Source organism: Meriones unguiculatus, chromosome 5 (genome assembly GCF_030254825.1).
Source record: "Meriones unguiculatus strain TT.TT164.6M chromosome 5, Bangor_MerUng_6.1, whole genome shotgun sequence".
Taxonomy (NCBI): Eukaryota; Metazoa; Chordata; class Mammalia; order Rodentia; family Muridae; genus Meriones; species Meriones unguiculatus.
The window spans coordinates 119,690,935-119,710,084 of NC_083353.1; the positions used below are offsets into that span (position 1 = coordinate 119,690,935).

A 19,150-nucleotide genomic window follows, 5' to 3' on the forward strand; every position below is an offset into this window, starting at 1 on the left:
GAATTTGTGTGTGTGTGTGTGTGTGTGTGGTTGTTTGTTTGTGTGTTTTCTTAAAAGAAGCTTCATTTATTTTTTTAAATGTGAGCATTACAGGAAACAAAGTAGAAGAAGCCAAGAAGAAAGATACCCAATCACAAAGAGATAATCTTGAAGTGTAGATCTTCCAGATCCTGCAAGTGACCATTCATTTAGTTAGTTAGTGTCAGACCGTGTGTACCACACTGTGTGTGTGTGTGTGTGTGTGTGTGTGTGTGTGTGTGTGTGATCACAAAGGACCCAAGATTTTAGATTAGGATTACAAACTATTTTACAATAAAAATTCTGTATTGCCTCATGCTCAGCTTTTACGGAAACATAAAGCAACTTACCAAACGAAGAACATCATTCCTAAATTTGATATCATATCTATATACCAATACAGGGGGAAGCTGTGATCCAGTTCAATAAATGTATTGCTATGGAGTAGCTGGAAGATGCACCAGCGGCAGGAGTTCTCAGGATGTCAGTCTCCACACAGTGAGTTAGATCTTGCTCCATAGGCCTCCCTCTGCCCCTCCAGTCACCGTGGTAACATGAATCAACTCTCAGTTTCCAGACATGGCTTAACATTCCTATGTTCAAGAGAAAATTTTCTGTCAATTCTACCATATTCGCTAGCTGTGCTCTTAGCCCATGTTCTCTCCATTAGGACACTTAAGACTTCAAATGATGTGGAATTAACTCTGTACCAAATGAACACAAATATTTTGCCAAAAATACATATATGGACCCCTAAAACAGCTGTAAACTGTCCTCTAGATGTGGTGGTTCTAGCAAGGAGCCCTTCCCTTACCACCCTCTTCTTTGTACAACTCCCAGTGTGCAGATGATGCTAGTAAGAGGATTAGCGAAGACCATGCCAAAAAAGCTAGCAGTACAATTTGAGTGATTATTTTGGTACTTCCCATATCCTTTGGGCACTAGGACTTACCCTCTAATTCCTGACAGCATTAACTACAATGTGCATCTAAAACAGTGTCTAGACTACCTGAGCCAAACCCACAGGTACAGTGCCTTTTTTCCAGCACTATTTCACCTAGCACACCTGGTAACAACCTCTACTCAAAGGCCACATTTAACAATTCCATTAAACTGTAGTTTAACCATTCCTCTGAAATTACAAAATGATCCAAAAAGATGGTGCGAGCGCTCTACTTTTACCATGTTGTGAATGTTTTACATTTATGAATCAGTGTCTGCATGTGAGCACAAGCATGGCTTTGGGGAGGCGACAGGCCAAGTTCTTAATCACTTTTCTCCTCCTATCATATGACACCTAGAGAGCAAACTCCGGTCAACAGATGGGTGGCAAGCACCCTTACGTGCTGAGCCACGCTACCAGTTCACGATACACAAATTCTTGTTTGAGACAAAGTCTATGTAACCCTGGCTGGCCAGGAACGCAGAGATCTGCCTTTATCATATGCATTTCCACATCAAGTCGACTCTGCACTTGAGGTCTAAGAACTAGATGTTTCCAATAAGCACTCCATTTTCCCCAATGCATGTACAGTGCACTGAATATACTGTGCACGTGATAAAGGCTAGAGTCAGAAACTGCTGTCTAAGTAGCAATGTTCTTGTTTAGAACCTCTTTCACTTCTTTCAGCATACACAGATGTATGTATCATGTTTTTGTGGGGAAATTTAAAATTTTCAGTTACTAAATGGTTTTAAGAAGAGTTTTCTTCCTATGAATTTTAACATGGTTTACCAACATGTCTTTTCGCTAGCACTACTTTGGCTTTTTGCTGGCTGCCTCTTGACAGTCTAGGATGACTAGGTGCTGCTTATCCGGACTTCTCAGTCTTTTGTATACAGTGTGCATTGAAAAACAAGATGCAGAGATACAAGGAATGGTAACTAACCTTGCATTTGCAAAAGTTTTATTAATAGTAGGCCTTTCATATGTTCTCTCTTCCTTACTTCCAAACCAGCACAAGGCTGTATTGCTCAGAAGAGGTTTTATCCTTTGATTTCTTAAACACAGTTCACCATGAGCTTAAATGGGAGAATTTAACTCATGTATCTCATGTACTCAGGTTATAGTTTAATTCTCAGGGAAATTTTTTTTTTCCTCAGGAGAATTGTTTTAATAATTTACGTTACACGCAGAATGCAGCTGTTCAAGATGATGTGGTAGGTCAGCATCTTCCGAACCCTCTTAGCAGTACAAGTATTTTATCAGTGGGAAAAGTGGATACAAGAAGAACTCCTGTTCGACATGGGGTGAAGGTGCTAAAACAATTGACTCTGTTTTGATAATGCTCTGTGCCCTTTGAGAATGAAATGTATCATGTGCCCACTAACATAGAAAGGGTTTCACAATAGACTCTGAGAAACAAAAGCTAGCTACAAGATACTTAAAATTGTTCCAAAATACCAGTGAATAAAAGAAAATAAAGCTAAAAATCAGGTGCCTGATCCTAACATCTAGCACACAACATCTACACCTAAGGCTCAGGCAACATCCTGAAATATGGGAAAGATGTATTTTTTTTTTCAATGCAGTTTATTCAGGAACATTGAACAATCCTCGGACCCCGGGGAAAGCCAGCCCACAGCTTAAATAGCCTCTGGGTAGCCAACCCCAGCGTGCCATGGCTACTTACATCTCCAGAATTTTAATCAGTTAATTTACATAAAACTGCCTCCTAGATAGAACAGTAGGATTTGATGCAATTAGGTCACTGCCAACACAAGCTATGTGGCCCTCTCCCTGCTTACCTTGATCAACCTCACTCCAATATCAAACCACACTAAGGAATAACTTTTGAGAATGCAGCAGGCCCCACATTTTGAAATATTTGGAGGAGTTACTCCTCTTCAATTATCGAGGAACAGGTGGTTCTCAGCAGAGCTGAGGTTTGAATTCACAACTTGCTTTAGGCACAACTGGAAACTGATACCGGATTTTAAGCAAGAACCAGACAATAGTGGAATCTCTACTCGGAAAGGACAACTCTGGCTCATGTGAGGGGGGAGCTAAGAGATGTAACTGCAGGGAAGAATGAGAGCAGCCCTCCTGGGGACGAGGAAATGTCTCCTGGAAAGGGAACAAAATACAGATTACACGGTGATGTCACCTAGGATAGATTTTGAAGGTAATACCAAATGAAATTGCAAAAAGATCATCCCTATGGTAATAGGAATTAAAATGAAACATAACTGGCTAAATTTGTTTTATTTACACAGAGAAGGTGAAAAATATGGAATCTCAATTTCACCCAAAATGTGACTATATTTGGGAAGAATACTGATGAAAAGTGATAAAACTCTAGACTTTATGCTAACCATAACCTCTTCTAAATGGGCATTGTAAAACTCAGACATTTGACCATGGGCAGAAGAGGGAAGGACATACACACAGGGAAACAACAAGAAACACTACTCTGAAATCTACACAGGGAGAACTCTAAAAGAGACAGAACTTTCTTGTAAAGTAATCCTGTCATGTGTGCCTACAACCCATGTGAAAAAGACATTGTTTCTTCCACATAGTCTGTATGATTGCATCTTTCTCTTTGTATCATTGTACTGACTGGGTTTTTGTTTTGTTTTGTTTTTGTTGGTTTTGGTTTCCTGCAGCCATAGTAAACTAATAGAGAAAAGGGCAGGGCTGTGATGGGAGGAAATTAATAATTCTGTCTGAGGCATGTTGCCTTTGAAATAGGCTTAGGAGACAAATGACAGAGGACTTCCCATGCTATTAGTGCTAAATGCCACCTCCACAGTGCTCATTGTTTCAACACCGCACACCCTAACTCCATTTTCTCTTTTATTTTTTCTCTAGATTATATTTTCATTATCTCAAATGAGGTCACAGCTCGCTTTTCTCTTTTATGATACATTTAACTCTTCACTCATTGGTGACAGTAGAACATCCTGGTAAGGACTTGAGTTTAGTAACACTTGGCAGACTCAAATGCTCTTTTGTGAGCCAGGAAATGATGGAGTGTGATGATTTCCTCCAGCACTGCCACATTCAAGGTCACCCACATAACATGAGCAAGTCTGCCTGGCTCTCTCTTCCTGTCTTCTCTCTAGCCTACTTTCTGACCTGAAGATCTCCTATGTTCCCCGTGGCTAGACCACTCATCCCCAGCTTCCCTCCCATGGACTATCTTGCACAAAGTGCTTATGTTCTGTCCTCTGAGAAACTCCTAAACATGCACATAATTTTCAGTAAATTTCAACAAGTTTTCCTAAAACATCCTGCCTGTGTAGCTATCCTCTTCTATTCTCATGAACTTAGGATTCATTGTTCTTATTCCCCACTTGTGATCAAGTCTAATAACTCATTGAGAAGTTTCTCTTCACTGTGAAGCCATCAGGTGTCGGCTTGCCCCTCACATGAGTTAGCTCATAGCAAAGCATTGCGTGCCCAGCTAGCAGCAAAACATGCCATGACAAATCTGAGTCTTCAAAGAAAGCAGAGACTTCCACTTCAATAGGGCCCCCCTCTCAGGGGTTCAGGTGGCAGAAGGCTCACTTCAGACCCCGTGCTGGGTGGAACTGGAGTGAGCAATGTCCTCTGAGGTTTGGCCTCTGCTAACATTGGTTCTCTCCTCTCTGTGGAGAGGACTTTTCACCCCCTGCTCACAGGCCGGTTTCCTATCCTCTTTACTCCCACTGCTTTTACAGACAGCTGAGAACACACTGGGTTTCTGACTCTCAGCTATTGGCCTTTAGTCCTTGGATTTAGGGACATGTTAACACATAGGTTTGTGGAAAATGTCTGGGTTAGCTCTCTATTTGACCAATCAGATTTAGGTGATATTTTAAATACTCAAGAAACAAGATTCACTTGCCAGTGCCTTTCCATAATTTATTGGTTTTAACTTTTAAAATAATAATTAAAAAAAAATCACTGTACTGTAGTTTATATTTTACCTGATTTTACTAAAAGGAAATGCATTTTTCATCTTTAGTTGCATAAATAATACAACTAAAATCTCAGTTTCTGATGAAAAATATAAATTAATTTTTCTCAGATGGGAAAAAATGAAAGACATGCAACACAATTACACAAATATGGATGAATTATTTATGTAAATTACTAAATACTAATTTTAAAAGAATAAAAGTAACTAGGATTTAAAAGAATTAAAACTTTAAAAGCAAGTAATCTTGTCTTAATCAAGGTGGGTTTCTTATTGTTTGAAGTTTAAAGAGTCAAAATTAAAGAATATTTAGATATACAATGATGCAAATATGACATGTAACTAGAAAGTATAATGACAGAAAATGATGTACAAATTCATACAAATATATAACTCTTCATAGGAAAAAGAAATAACTACAGCAAATACCAAAATGTGAACTAAACAAAATAAGAAAGCTGGAGCTTCAAAAGACATTTGACATATTTTGCAAAATGGTCACTGATTTGTGGGGCAAGAGACATTCAGCCCAGAGAATGGTTTTCTTTCAATATTTTGTTCATTGCTGGCAATGATAAAAGGCATAAATAAGAGGCAGAGCTGAACGACAATTGACATAATCATGTGTTGTGTATTGAGAACCAGGAAACTGTAAGCATTGTTTTTATTTACTAAGATGAGGGATAAGATGAGAGCCATTCCCAAGCCTCTCTAGCTCTACCTGAACTCTAGCTGACTTGTGCAACATAGGTGTTCTGGCCCAAAATCCACTCTCAACTGACAGATTCAAACTGGCTTCTCTTAGCTTCTAACTAAATTGCTCTGCCTGATCTCGGGCTAACTCTGGCAATATCTTTTAATCTTTTGATTCCTTCTCATTCTCTGGCTTCTTTTTGTCTTCATGAGTTTCTGTGTAATCTGTCTCAATAAAACTGTCTCAGTGTAAAATCTTTGGGGAAAATAACCCTCAGTAAAACCAACTCTCTTCTGTCCCCCTCACTACTCTGAAATAGCTTCTCTTTCCTGTACTGTACTCATGGGAAATTGATGTAGTCCTTTTCTAACTCATTCTGTCATATCTTTCTTTGATTCATCACTTTGTCTGCCCCTTGTAGTTGTATTTTCTCTGCTGTATTGGACTCCTTTTTCTACCTTGCTATACAATCCCTATCTCTTCCAATCCCTAACACTAAGTAGGAGAGACAGAAGGTTAAAGGGAAAGGAGCCATCAATATTGTTAGACTTTTTTCTGTTGATTGGGAGCATTGAGTTCTTAGAGTTAATTCAGATCTTCCTTGTCAGGATATCTCCAACCAGCAACCAGAAATCTAGTGAAGAACAAAGAGCAACAGCAGGAGGAACAAAGAGCAACTAGCAACAGCACAAATAGCAGCAGGGGGAGAAACAGCTGCTGTCTTTTATAGGGCACTGATATTTTATACCCTCAAAAGACTCCTCAGAATTACAAACATAAACTATCCACAGCTGGCAAAATCATGAACCTGCTAGAGCATAAGACAAGTTATAAGTAGCTGCCATAGGCAATCTGAAGCAGCCCCAAATGCCACACCTGAAATCAAGACAAAAACATACTCACATAACATTTCTACATATTTTTTGAAAAACCAGCATTCTTACTAAGACTCCTCAATTAGACATCACTTTCAAACATAGCTGCTTTCTTTTATAAATGAACCTTATCTTCACTGTTTTGGCATAATGGTGTGACTATATTCCAGCCATAACATATTGTAATCAGAGTGTGTCTGAATTCCACTGGATCACAAGGACCTAGAGGGCCTGTGGATGTGATCCCTTGTCAAAGCAGCCGTGTTCCTGGTTGAAATTTTTTCTACATCTTCTCCATATCTGTTTAAGCTAACACAATATACACAGTAAATGATTACAGCAGAAACAATTATCAATCTCATTAATGGAACAGTCCATATGACAATCTGTTGATGTGATGGTCCTTCATAATTGTAGTCCTCATTATATGTAATTTAGAAAATGTCCATTTCAGCATCAAGGTTTTCCAGTCTACCAGTCTATTGAATGATATGTCTTTTTTCTTTTTTTCCTTGGCCAGTTTGTTAAACTGTCCCCATGCAGGGGGATCAGTTTCCTATGTTTTCAGCATTACTGTCTCTCTGCACCTTTTTCTATTTGTTTTGTGTCTTTCATTGAAAGCTTCTCTTATTCAGATTGTATCTTTATCAGTTTTGATGGAAAGCATGGCCTTTCATCACCTGTGGAAATAAAAGCAAAACTTCTTCTCCAACATAACCCATTACCTGACTTCCGTTCTCATGCTAAAACATCTTTAAAGTATACAAGTTGATGTAAGTCAGCAAATGTTTTCTATTATTATTGTTGTTATTGTTGTTATTTATTCATTGAGAATCCCAGTTGTAACACCCTCTCCCATATCCTCACAGTCCCACCCTCTCTCCCTCTGAATTGCCAATTCCTTTTCCCTAGTCCAAAATTAGGGGAAGTTCTCCTCCCCTATTTTTTGACCCTAGCCTAACAGTTAACATCAGGACTGTCTGGATCCTCTTTTTCTGTGGGTTGGCTAGTTGCCCACTGCCTAAAAGTAAAGTCCAAGTGGATCAAAGATCTCAACATAAAAGCAGATCCACTAAACATGTTAAAAGAAAAAGTGGGGAAGAGCTTTGAACACATTGGCACAGGAGATACCTTCCTGAATAGAACAGCAAGAGCTTAGGCTCTAAGACCAAAATCAATAAATAGGACCTCATCAAACTGAAAAGCTTCTATAAAGCAAAGGACATGGTCAACAGAACAAAACAACAGCCTACAGACTGGGAAACTATCTTCATCAATCCTATATCTGAGAGAGGGCTCATATCCAGAATATATAAAGCTCTCAAGAAATTAAACAACAAAGAATATAATCCAATCAAAAAATGGGGTCCACAGCTACTCAGCAGATGTTTTCTGAAATCCAGTGTTATTACCATTTTCTGTTTTTTCAAGGTAGAACTAGATTTTTATGAATCCATTTATATAAAAAGCCAGCTTTTCTTACCCTTTAAAGTAGATATGGATACTTAGGCGCTTCATGTCAGTGACCTGGCCTCTGACCCATTTAAACACAGAAACGATCAAGCAATATCACTTAAGATGTCAACACGCAGTGTCAGTTAACATAGGTACACTTTGTTTGGGATTGAAAGAATATTAATCTGAGCTCCCCATTGTTGCAGTAGAGGTCTTCCCCATAGGGTGATGGCCATACCTGCCCCATACGACTTCAATATTCCAATGTGACCTTCTGGTTCCACACATTAAATTTGGCTTACACTTTTTTCTTTACTTGGGATAATGTTCCTATCCCTACAAACTGTATGAATTTCAAGATTCTTATGAGAGTATCGGTATAGGTATATCAGCTTCTGTGCACACCTTCATTTTCACTACTATTTCATTTTCATTTTCATTTTCATTTTGGTCTCTGGTCATTGATGACATTGTGCCTAACATCTTCTGTCTTTCCAAATCCTCCTCGTTTTTCCTATTGGAGATGTTTTGCCTTTGTCATATTGAAGCAGTAAAAGCTGTTTAATCCTATCTCTCACTTTAAACTGCGTATTTTCTTATCACAACCCACAATCTCAATTTCTCCCCAGAAGTCTCCCACATTAGGGATTTTCCTGTATTTAAAGTATAATCTCATAGGTAGTTTACCATTGGTAAGGAATTCTCCAAACATGTGTTACTAGTCTGCATTCATTACTCCAGTGGTTACCCTTACCACACCCTCTACAAATCATAGAAGCCTGAGGTCTCCTAGAAAAGTCTCTAGAAATGACTTCTCTACAATATCTTTTCAAATGACACCACCTCTCACAGTTAGAAGAATGAAAATTATGATCTCTTTGATTATTGGTTATTGATTGCTCAATTACACAAACATTAGGGTCAATATAACCAATCATTCTAATCTATTCATCCACAGGTGCTGATCAAGCTTTGAAAGGTCTAAAAACATTCTTTACACTCTGCATTTGCATTGTCAAAAGCATAAGTTTCAATTAACACCTATATCACCTCCCTTTCTTATATTGCCCTGTTTACAACAAACATTAATCTATGTAAGAAAGCAATAAAAGTCTCTGTGGAGCTTTACATAAGCTTTGTGAATGACAGAGACATGTTGCTTGTTCTTCTACCTTATCCCAGGCTCTTAAACTACTAAAGTATATTGTATAACAAGTCATTAAATTACATCTGCTTTCATAAATCTGCATATTAACCTCCACCTAACAAATGATCTTTCACAATATCAACATCTTCATACGTGTTATGATTGTCCATGATTGCAGGTTCTTCTCACAACCTTGTCAGCCATTGTAATTGAGAACCAGCTTCCAGTAGAGCTGCTAATAAATCTTTCCAGTCTTCCAGAATAATCCTATTTTTGTAGCCCAGTTATTTAACACCTGTTTCAGATAGGGTCAGTGTATTCCCTCAATTACTATCGATTCATTAAAATGATTTCAATGCTTTCTGGCAGTATTATGTAGGTACCTGGGGAAGAGAGTGGGGGTGGTCACCTTTCTCCAGTTTCATTAAGAGGTAGCACTGTAGGTTCATGGGGATCTCTATTGTGATCCTCAATTTCATTAGGTAGCAGAGGTTCACAATTAAGCAGTTCCTGCTGTCTTACCTTGCCTCTCTTGTCTTTCTAGGCTTCATACTATATAACTACATTTTTCTTGTAGTATGGTTATTTTTTTCAATCGTTTTCCAGAAGAGATATATAAAGATTGCAAAAAAAAAAAAAAAAGATGAAATTAAGGAGGAGCATACTCCAGCCGTCACAGTTGCAATAAGTATTGCAATGGCTTTTTCAAGTTACATTTCTATCCCTTCAAATCCTACCCTTGCTCTTAAGGGATCTGACGTGGAATTTTCCATATTTAAATGCAAGAAAAGTCTGTCTATATAATTAAAATCATCTTTTGGGGAATCTTAGGGTGATCTGCTATTTTAGAGGCTCTTATAAGTCTTGAGTCTCTCAAGTCTCAGAGTTTCCAGCTGAACTCAAAGAACTGAGGCTCTTCTGGAGATTATCCCTGGTGAATTGTCCTCCTGAACTTTCTGCTGGATATCCTCTGCTTTATGCAACATTGGTGGGATTTCTTTTCATCCAGTCACATTGGGTTTAACTTCCAACCACATTGGGTGTGAGATATTAATGTTTTTATTTTCTCATATGAGAGTAAGAGATGAGAGCCATGTCCAAGTCTCTCTAGCTGCTTCTGAGCTCTCTCTGGGATGGCTACTGACTCAGCTGTTCTGACCCCAAATCCTCTCCAACCTGACTGATTCAAACTGGCCTCTCCTGGCTTCTAGCTGAATTCCTCTGCATTGCCTCAAACTAATTGAGGCAATATGTTTTATTCTTATGGATCTTTTTCTTTCTGTCACTCTTTTTTTATTCATTTCTAGCTTGTTCTCTCTGAAACTTCTCTATGTAAAGCCATTCCAGTAAAAAGAAAAAAGAAAGAAAACCTCTAAGAAAAAGCAAACAAACAAACAAACTCTCTAGAAACCAAGCAAACAAACCCTATTCTCTCTCCCCCACTGCTCTTATGTAGCCTTCCTTTTCTGTTCTATTCTTATGAGAGTTGGGTTCATCATATCTCCAACTCATTCTGTCAAATCTTTCTTTGCTTCATCAATTTTTCAGCCCCTCAAATAGACATCACTTTTAAACGTGGCTATTTTCTTCTATAAACTAACCTTACCTTCATTATTTTGGGTAAAGGTGTGTGCTAAGGGTCCATCAGTATTTGAGCTAGATCATATTGTAATCAGATTGGCTCTGCATTCTAAACATATCACAAAGACATAGCTGTACTTTGGTGTGATCCCCTGCCAGGGAAGCCATGTTGACAGATTAATATTTCTTTACAAAACCAAATCTCCATTTTCCAGCACTTATTAGCTGTGAGTAGTTCCTTGGCTTGGAGTGGGACCCCATATTCACCTTGCCTCTCCATGCTTGCATCTTGGTTGACTGCTTCCAAACTGTTCTTTTCAGGTGTTAACCAAGTCAAAATAATAGACTTTTTAAGAAATGACACACTGACAACCTACACAGAAAGCCCAAATACTGGGCTAAAGTCTCAAGGAGAAGTCAGATTAGAATGATACCATTCCGCAATGGGCATGAGATCATTTATTTGGAATTCAATGTCATCATTCTTCTACACCTCCTTAATAAGGACCTATTTCCTCCATCACAGTGTTAGAGAAAACTCAAGAGCCTACTAAAAGGTGTTTGATGTCCTGCTCACACTGGCCTTCCTGGCCCTGGATCGGATCCGGGACCAAAGGAAGGTATGACAGTGTGAGTGTGATAGTGAAGGGGCACTGCAGTGCAGAAAGGGAATGGATACTGGAAGGCAGTTTGGTGAAGTACTAATTTTAATATGTATCCTCATGATTCTGTTAATTGCCTGTGTTTGTTCTAACCTCTCCCCTTTTTGCATCTAATCTTATTTATTGAGATCCTCTTCTTTTAGTTTTGCCAAACTTTTTTCAACCTGGTTAATCTTTTCAAGGACAGAATCTTTGTTTCAATGATGCTTTGTAATTTTCCTTTCTAGTTCATTAATTTCAAGTCATGTTTTTATCATCTCTTCCAATCTACATTTTTGAGGGTATTGTTTGTTTTTGTTTTTTCATGGCCTTCAGGCATATAATTAAGTTTTCAATTTTAGACCTCCCAAATTAGATGTACTTAGTACTGGGACCAATGAAATGATGATGCACACAGATCTTATATAAAAAGCGTTATTGTGTGGAAATGAAGAGAAAGAGAGAAGGAGAGAGTTAGACATGAAAGGAGGAAGGGAAGGGGCACCACGACAGAGAAAGGGGAAAGCAAGAACAAGAGGGCAAGAGGTTAAGAGGTTAAGAGAGCAAGTGAGCAACAAAGTGGTGCGTTGATCCTTTTAAGGAGAACCTGATTCTTTGAGTCTGGTAGCAAAGCATATTGTGTCTATACCTGATGTATCAGAGCTAAAAGTCTTAAGGCCTCGTTTCCTGCATATGAAAGGAACTAAGAAGGCATCTGACATCTTCCATGACAGAAATTGGCAATATGTCCATGGGTCCTGAGTGTGAGGCCAAAGCAGACCTGCAATGTTACCCTGGGCTGGGCGATGGTGGTGGAGGGCCCTTAATGGAGGTGCCAGTTGTCCTCTACCAGCTGAGGAGCTCAAAGGCTGGAAGTGTCTATGGCTCTTATGCTGGTTGGGCCTCCATGGCTTGGCACAGAGGACAAGCCTGCATGGGAGCATTTTGACTTCCGAAAGCCAGTCTGCCAGTAGGCCGTGTGTGACTTGTTGAGGCAGCCATGGGACTAGTGTCTCCTTTGGCTGCTTTTGAAACTGTTACCTGGTGGAGTTGACTTTTGGCTATACCCTGGTGGCATAGGGCATTGCAGATGTCTCTTTTTCTGTGCGGGAATACCAACAGCCTCAGAGCAGCAGCCAAGGTCAGGAGCTTAGTTTTTGTGCCATAGATGAGACTTCTTCGTAGTAACCCTTAGTTATGAGTTTTTAAACCAACAACATAGTAGGATGGTATAAAGCAATTTCAAAATTACACATGAATTTATTATAAGCTAACTTATCAGCCTTAAAGCCTAATGGTGAATCTGGATCATAGGCAGTTCATGGCAGGATAAACAGCATTTATTAATTTAGGAATTGATAAAGACATAAGCATTTAGGTGTGACTTTCAAATTAGCTTAATTTGAATTGACCCTTATAACTTTGAAATCATAGCATTATATAAAAATTATTTTGAACCAGTGTTGAATCATATATATATATATATATATATATATATATATATATTGTAAAATGTAACTTTGAATTTTATAAAAATCCATACCAATTTAAAATGAAACTTGTTGCTGTCGTAGTCTAAAAGAGATAAAATAGAAAGAATTAATTATAATTAAAATAGTTCATACAACGTGGTCACCTTAACGTTCAGAGTTTAATTTTAAGATTCTTTTTGAGAGTATAAAAATAAGCCAGGGAGTATATTTAGTGAGCTAGCAGGCAGAGAGAAACAGACAAGACTTTGTGAAAAGAGAAATAAGGAATTGTTTTATACTTCATGGACCACTCTTAGTGTTCCTGGACATTACTGGATATGAGTAGGTAAAATAAAAGTGGAATAAAAACCTTCCACAAAAATTTAGACTTTGGTTTGAAAATATATTTTTCAGAATTTACATGTGTTTCATATTTTGTGAATTCCTGTGGGGTTCCTGGCTTTTCCAGCATGTTCCATGGGGCTGGGTGTAGATGCTCTTTCTTTCAAGTAGTTTGACTCATTGACATCATACACTATTGATCACAATTAAACATGCACTTAGACTGATCTGTACAGCCTTTCAATCATGTGTCTGTGATTCACGCACTGCTTTACAGCCATCTTTTATGCTTCACTCTGATTGATTTTAAATACAATGGATTTCTACCAAATCCTGATTCTGGTTGTTCTCCGTTTTCCTTGTGAAAATAGTTGATATTCCCTGTCATGTCTTAGTGTAAAGTTTCCCATATATCCCATTTATTCAGGGACAATACCCACACTTATCCTTCTAATATAACTGCCAATGTTACCTTCCCTACCTTATTTTCATTCTTAATTAAAAACACAAGGTATTCTGTGTTCAATGACTCTTCTTTGGGCACATGGTCTAGTTGTTCTTTTCTCTCCTATCATACCCAGCCATTGCCTATTCATAATTTTCTTTTTTTATTCTTTATTAATTACACTTTATTCACTTTGTATCCTCGCCCTGTGGTTCCCTCCCTCCTCCTGTCCCAATTCCTCCCTTCCTCCCCCCTCTGCACACGTGCCTCTCCCCAAGTCCACTGATAGGGGAGGTCTTCTGTACAAATTAGTAAAAGTGTCAGCCACTATCATTTAATATGCTGAGGAGAATTGCAAAATGTTCAGTTTAGTACCTGGTAGTGGTATGTGAGGGGCTTTGGATAGAGTTAAGACACCTAAGACCATATGGGTACAAATCCATGAGAAGTCTCCCTTTATTGCTATAGGTCACTGAGTCTGGACTCTGCCAATGAACATCAAAGGTTGCCGAGATTAATACAGGAAGGCTTCAATAATAGTGTTGGCCAAAGATGATGCAGCCTTTGAAGACTGACAATGATAACACAATTTCCCCATTGTAGATGCTAGGACTTGGCAAATATACTCCAGTTATAACTCCATAGCTCTCCTGGACTTAAGGATTTTAAGGGAAACAGAGAATATGCTTATCCTTGGGAGGTCCTTCTATTTAAGGCAGGACACTGTCTGGTTTCTCTAGACAGTAAATGGACAGTGACAATGGTCTGGGTAGTATCCAATCGGTGGTTTAGGAAGCCTTCAAGTGCTAAATATGGATAGAAATAGCAGAGCAAAGAGACAGGCTTCGTGTCTCATACTCTGTGCTTCTCCAGAAACAGAAGTCCTAGTGGGAGCCAGGCTTGACATTGTTGTGTCCTGCAACAGAAGGGTAGATTCTGCCAAGTATCACTCAGCTCAGATCCTCTCCTGTCCTTCTTCAGTGTCAGCAGTAAGTGAAGAGGGCAATGTACCATGAAATAAAAATATCACCTCTGAGCTCAATGGACATAGAGAAATCAAATTACAGAAGAGCGGACACAAAAAGGTATTAGGAAGATGCAGATGAAGAAAGGGCAGGTATCACCTTGAAGTTACACATCGTAAACATTTTGTTCTGCTTTAACTATATAATTTTATACAATTCTAATTTATGGAATGTTTATTTTTATTGTTTGCAAAGTCCGTTCATGGATATAATGAAGTTTGATCAAATCTTCATTTTCCTCCTCTCAAATTTTCTGTATCATCTACCCAACTAGTATTATTTTCATAATTTTATGTGCTCTTTTTGAAACTTGCTGAGTCCACAGCATGTGCACTGGTTCAGGGCTAAGCTATTTAGATTAGAATTGGTGATGTTCATTTCGAACAGTAAACACTGTTTCTCCAGTACCTGTACAGTTCAATGAATAAACTGTATACCTGATAAAGCCTATCACCTGAACTGTCTTCTAAATAGCAACATTCTAGTCTAGATCATCTTCCATTTCTCTCAATTCAGGGGTCGGGTGTATGCAACTGTCATGTTTGGTGGTGAAATTTAAAAATGTTACTTCCTAAGTGTTTTATGAAGAGTTTTTTTTTTCCCTAAGAACTTTAACACAGTTTAAAAACATAGTTTTCACTAATTCTACTTTGTCACAAACTGTCAGCCTTTTTACTGTCTAGGCGGACAAGGGGCTGCATATTTAGGCTTACGTTGTTTTTGTACACTATACATTGCAAAATAAGATTCACAGATAGAAGGAACAGTGGCTAATCTTGCATTACCCAGTAATATGTCATAAGACATTATGTTTTTCTCTTTCTCCCTCCCAGACAAATATATGCCTGTATTGCTCAGCTGTTTTATCATTCGTATCCTAAAGACAGCATTTCACCATAAGCTTAAATGGAAAAATTTACCACATGCATGCTGAGTGCTTACGTTACAGTTTAATTCTCAGAGATACTTTTTATTGCTACTCATATCTCCAAAATGCTTAGTTAATTAATTTACACAAAAGTGTTCTCTAGAGCAGTGGGATTTAGTGCAATTCACTCCCTGCCAGAGCAGGCTGAGTGGCCCTCTCTGTGCTCACCAGAGTAAATCTCACTTTAATTTGCAATCACACCAGGGAGTAATGGTTTGAAGTATGGGATAGATCCTATACTTTGTAGTATTTGAAGATCTTGATGCTTTTCAAAAACAGAGGAATGGGTGATCCTCAGCAGAACTGACGTCTAAAATTTGCAACTTGCTTCAGGTAATTTAAAATTCAGGGAATTTTAAGCAAGAACCAGAATTGGCTTAATCTGTACATTGAAAGGACCACTCTGGCTCCTGTGAGGAGAACAACTTATATATATCTTTATAAATATAAGGTATACATGTACCTTATAGATATAAATATAAATATATAAATATAAAGGTATATCATAGATAGATGATAGATAGATAGATAGATAGATAGATAGATAGATAGATAGATAGATACAAAGATACAAAGATACAAAAGATATAACTTTTGTTCTGGCTCCTATTCAGTATATATATACTGAGAACAGTATACTGTTCCCCTCTCACACACACATATATCTGTATAAATATAAGGTATAAATGTACCTTATATGTGTAAATATAAAGGTATATCATAGATAGATAGACAGACAGACAGACAGACAGACAGACAGACAGACAGATAGAAAAGATATAATTGAAGTGAAAAATGAAGCCAACCCTTCTGGGGGTAAGGAAATGTCTTATGGAAAATACAAATTATCCAAATGATGTCACTTGTGGTATGTTGTGAAGATAATATCAAATGGATTAGCAAAGAGATCATACCTAAGACAATAGAACTTAAAATTATTCATAATTGCCTAAAATCAAGTTACACAGAAAAGTTAAAAAAAATAAGTATAGGATCAAAACTGTACCAAGAATGTGACTGTATGTGGTAACAGCACTTTGGAAAGAGTGATATGGCTCTAGATTGTTAGGGTAGCTGTCACTATTCTGAATCATCCTTGTAAGGTTTGGACATTTGAAAACAGACAGAGTAAAGATGCACATGCAGAAAGGAAAACAGTAAGAAACACCACTCTACATTCTAAGTGTGGAGGCCTCAGAGGAAACAGAGCTTTCTTCCAAAGTAATCCTGTCATTTGAGCCTCCAACCAATGTTAAAAGGAAATTTGCTTTTCTTCCAATTTGTCTGTGGTGTTGCATCTTTTTCTTTGTTTTGTTTAATTTGTTGGGATTTTGTTGGTAGTGTTTTGTTTATTTTAATTTGACAGCCATATTAAACTAACAGAGAAAAGGGCAGGAGTGTGATGGGAGGAAATTAATAATTCTGTCTGAGGCATGGTTGCCTTTGAAATAGGTTTAGGAGACAAATGACAGAGGACTTCCCATGACCTCAGTGCTAAATACCAGCTCCACGGGGCTCATTGTTTCAATACCACACACCCTAGCTCAGTTTTCTCTTTTAATTTTTCTCTAGATTCTATTTTTATTATCACCAATGAGTTCACAGCTCACATTTTGATTTTATGATAAATTAAGCTCTTCACTCATTTGGTGGCAGTAGGAAAAAAAAACTGGTAAGGAATTGAGTTGAGTGAAACTTGGCAGATGCACGTGCTAGCTTTTGTGAACCAGGAAAGACTGACCATAATGATTTCCCTCAGCACTGCCACATTCAAGGTCACCCACATAAGCCAAACTGCCTGGCTCTCTCCTTCAGTCTTCTCTCTAGCTACTTTCTCACCTGAAAATTAACCATATGCTCCTCGGGTTAAGACTACTCATTTCCAGTTTCCCTCCTATGTATTATCTTGGACAAAGTGTTTACATTCTGTCCCCTAAGAAACTCATAACCATGCAGAGAATTTTCACTAAATTTCAACAAGTTTCACTAAAATGTCCTGCTTGTGGTTCCTGCCTCCACTGTCTCATGAACATTTATTCTTTGTTACTGTTCCCCCAGCCTGTGATTCTGATTGCATATTAAACAGATTCTTTTCACCATGATCCCCCAGGTCTTCCCTCTCAGGCGTTCATGTGGCAAAGGTCTCACTTCATACCCTGTGCTAGGCAGAATGGAGTGAGCAAAGTCGTGTGGCATTTGGCCTCTGCTGCCATTGGTTCTTCACTTGCATTGGTGGGGATTGGTTGCCCCTATTCACAGGCCAATTCTTTATTAACCTTGCTCCCACTGCTTTAATGCACATCTAGGAACACACTAGGTCTCTGGCTCCTGGATGTTAGCTGCTATTCTTTGGATTCAGGGAAATTTTAACGTGTAGGTTGATGGATATATTGTGAAGTGTTTCTTGGTTTGCTACCTAGTTCTTCAGTCAATTCTAAGGGATATTTTAAAACACTTAAGAAACAAGATTCAGTTGTCAGCGCCTTCTCATAATTTCATGGTGTTACCTTTTAAAAAAATCACAGCACTCTACCTTTTTTTAATTATTTAACTAAATGGAAGTGTAGTTTTCATCTTCAGCTGCATAAAATATATAAGTAATAAGAGGCTACACTCTTAGTTACATATACATACACATTTCTATAAAGTGTTCATATATAGAGACTTATATATATAAGTGTTCATATATATGTGTTCATATATATATATATATATATATATATATATATATATATATATAAGCCTATATATGTGAACACTTTATAGAAATTCCTAAATACTAATTTTTAAATGAATAACATTATCTAGCCTCCAGAAGAATTAAATTTTTAAAACATTTAATCTTGTTTTAATCAGCAGGGGTTTCTTATCATTTGAAGCTAAAACCCTCAAAAATTAATAACTATTTAGATACAGGCTATTGTGAAGGATAACATGAAACTAGACAGTATAAAGAATGAAAAAGATGCATAGGACCATTCAAAATGTAAACCTTAATAGAGAAAAAAATACTACAACAGATATTAAATGTGAACTCAGCAAAAGAAGCAATTTGCCTCCAGAAAACATCATAAGCATGGCAAGAAAGTATATCTGTTCCAATATTCAAATATTCATACAATTCTGTATAAAAACAATGGCCCCTTCCTAATACACCCATATTTATATCATAGAAACTATTGTATTCTCATTCCTTTCAGGAGCCAATTCATCTATAATGTACTCAGTTTTTGAAAAAACTTCCTGCAATTTTCTCTGTATCTTTTAAAAAGATCTGGAGCACATCCCTCCAGGCAGAGTACAGCACTCAACCATTTACACTGGACAAGCAAAATTTTTTAGCGATTTGCATCTATAAGAACCTATCTACCTTTCTGACATTGTGTGAAACCTAATGTCTCAGCAACTCTCCACAAGGTGTGAAGCAAGGAGGTAGATGCACATGCTCACAAATTTCCATTTTCCGGAGGGGGGGGAATGAACTCTTGTTTTTAATAAAATCTCAAACTTTTGATTTTACCAATAAAGACTTGGGAGCCAGATGCTGTGGTGAAAGCCTGATAGCTCAGAGAGGAAGAGAAAAATACACAACTGAGCTTTCTTCTCAGATGATGTTGCAAAGG

The 19,150-nt window shown here is 37.8% G+C and overlaps 1 long non-coding RNA gene across 1 annotated transcript in view; it reads left to right on the plus strand.

The window, feature by feature from the left end:
- The first annotated feature begins 424 nt into the window (after positions 1–424).
- The window catches only part of LOC132654312 (uncharacterized), a 29,045-nt gene continuing 10,319 nt past the window's right edge, over positions 425–19,150 (plus strand). Inside the window, exon 1 of the long non-coding RNA XR_009591987.1 lies at positions 425–516. This is a non-coding gene — a long non-coding RNA (uncharacterized LOC132654312). The remainder of the gene's footprint in view (positions 517–19,150) is intronic.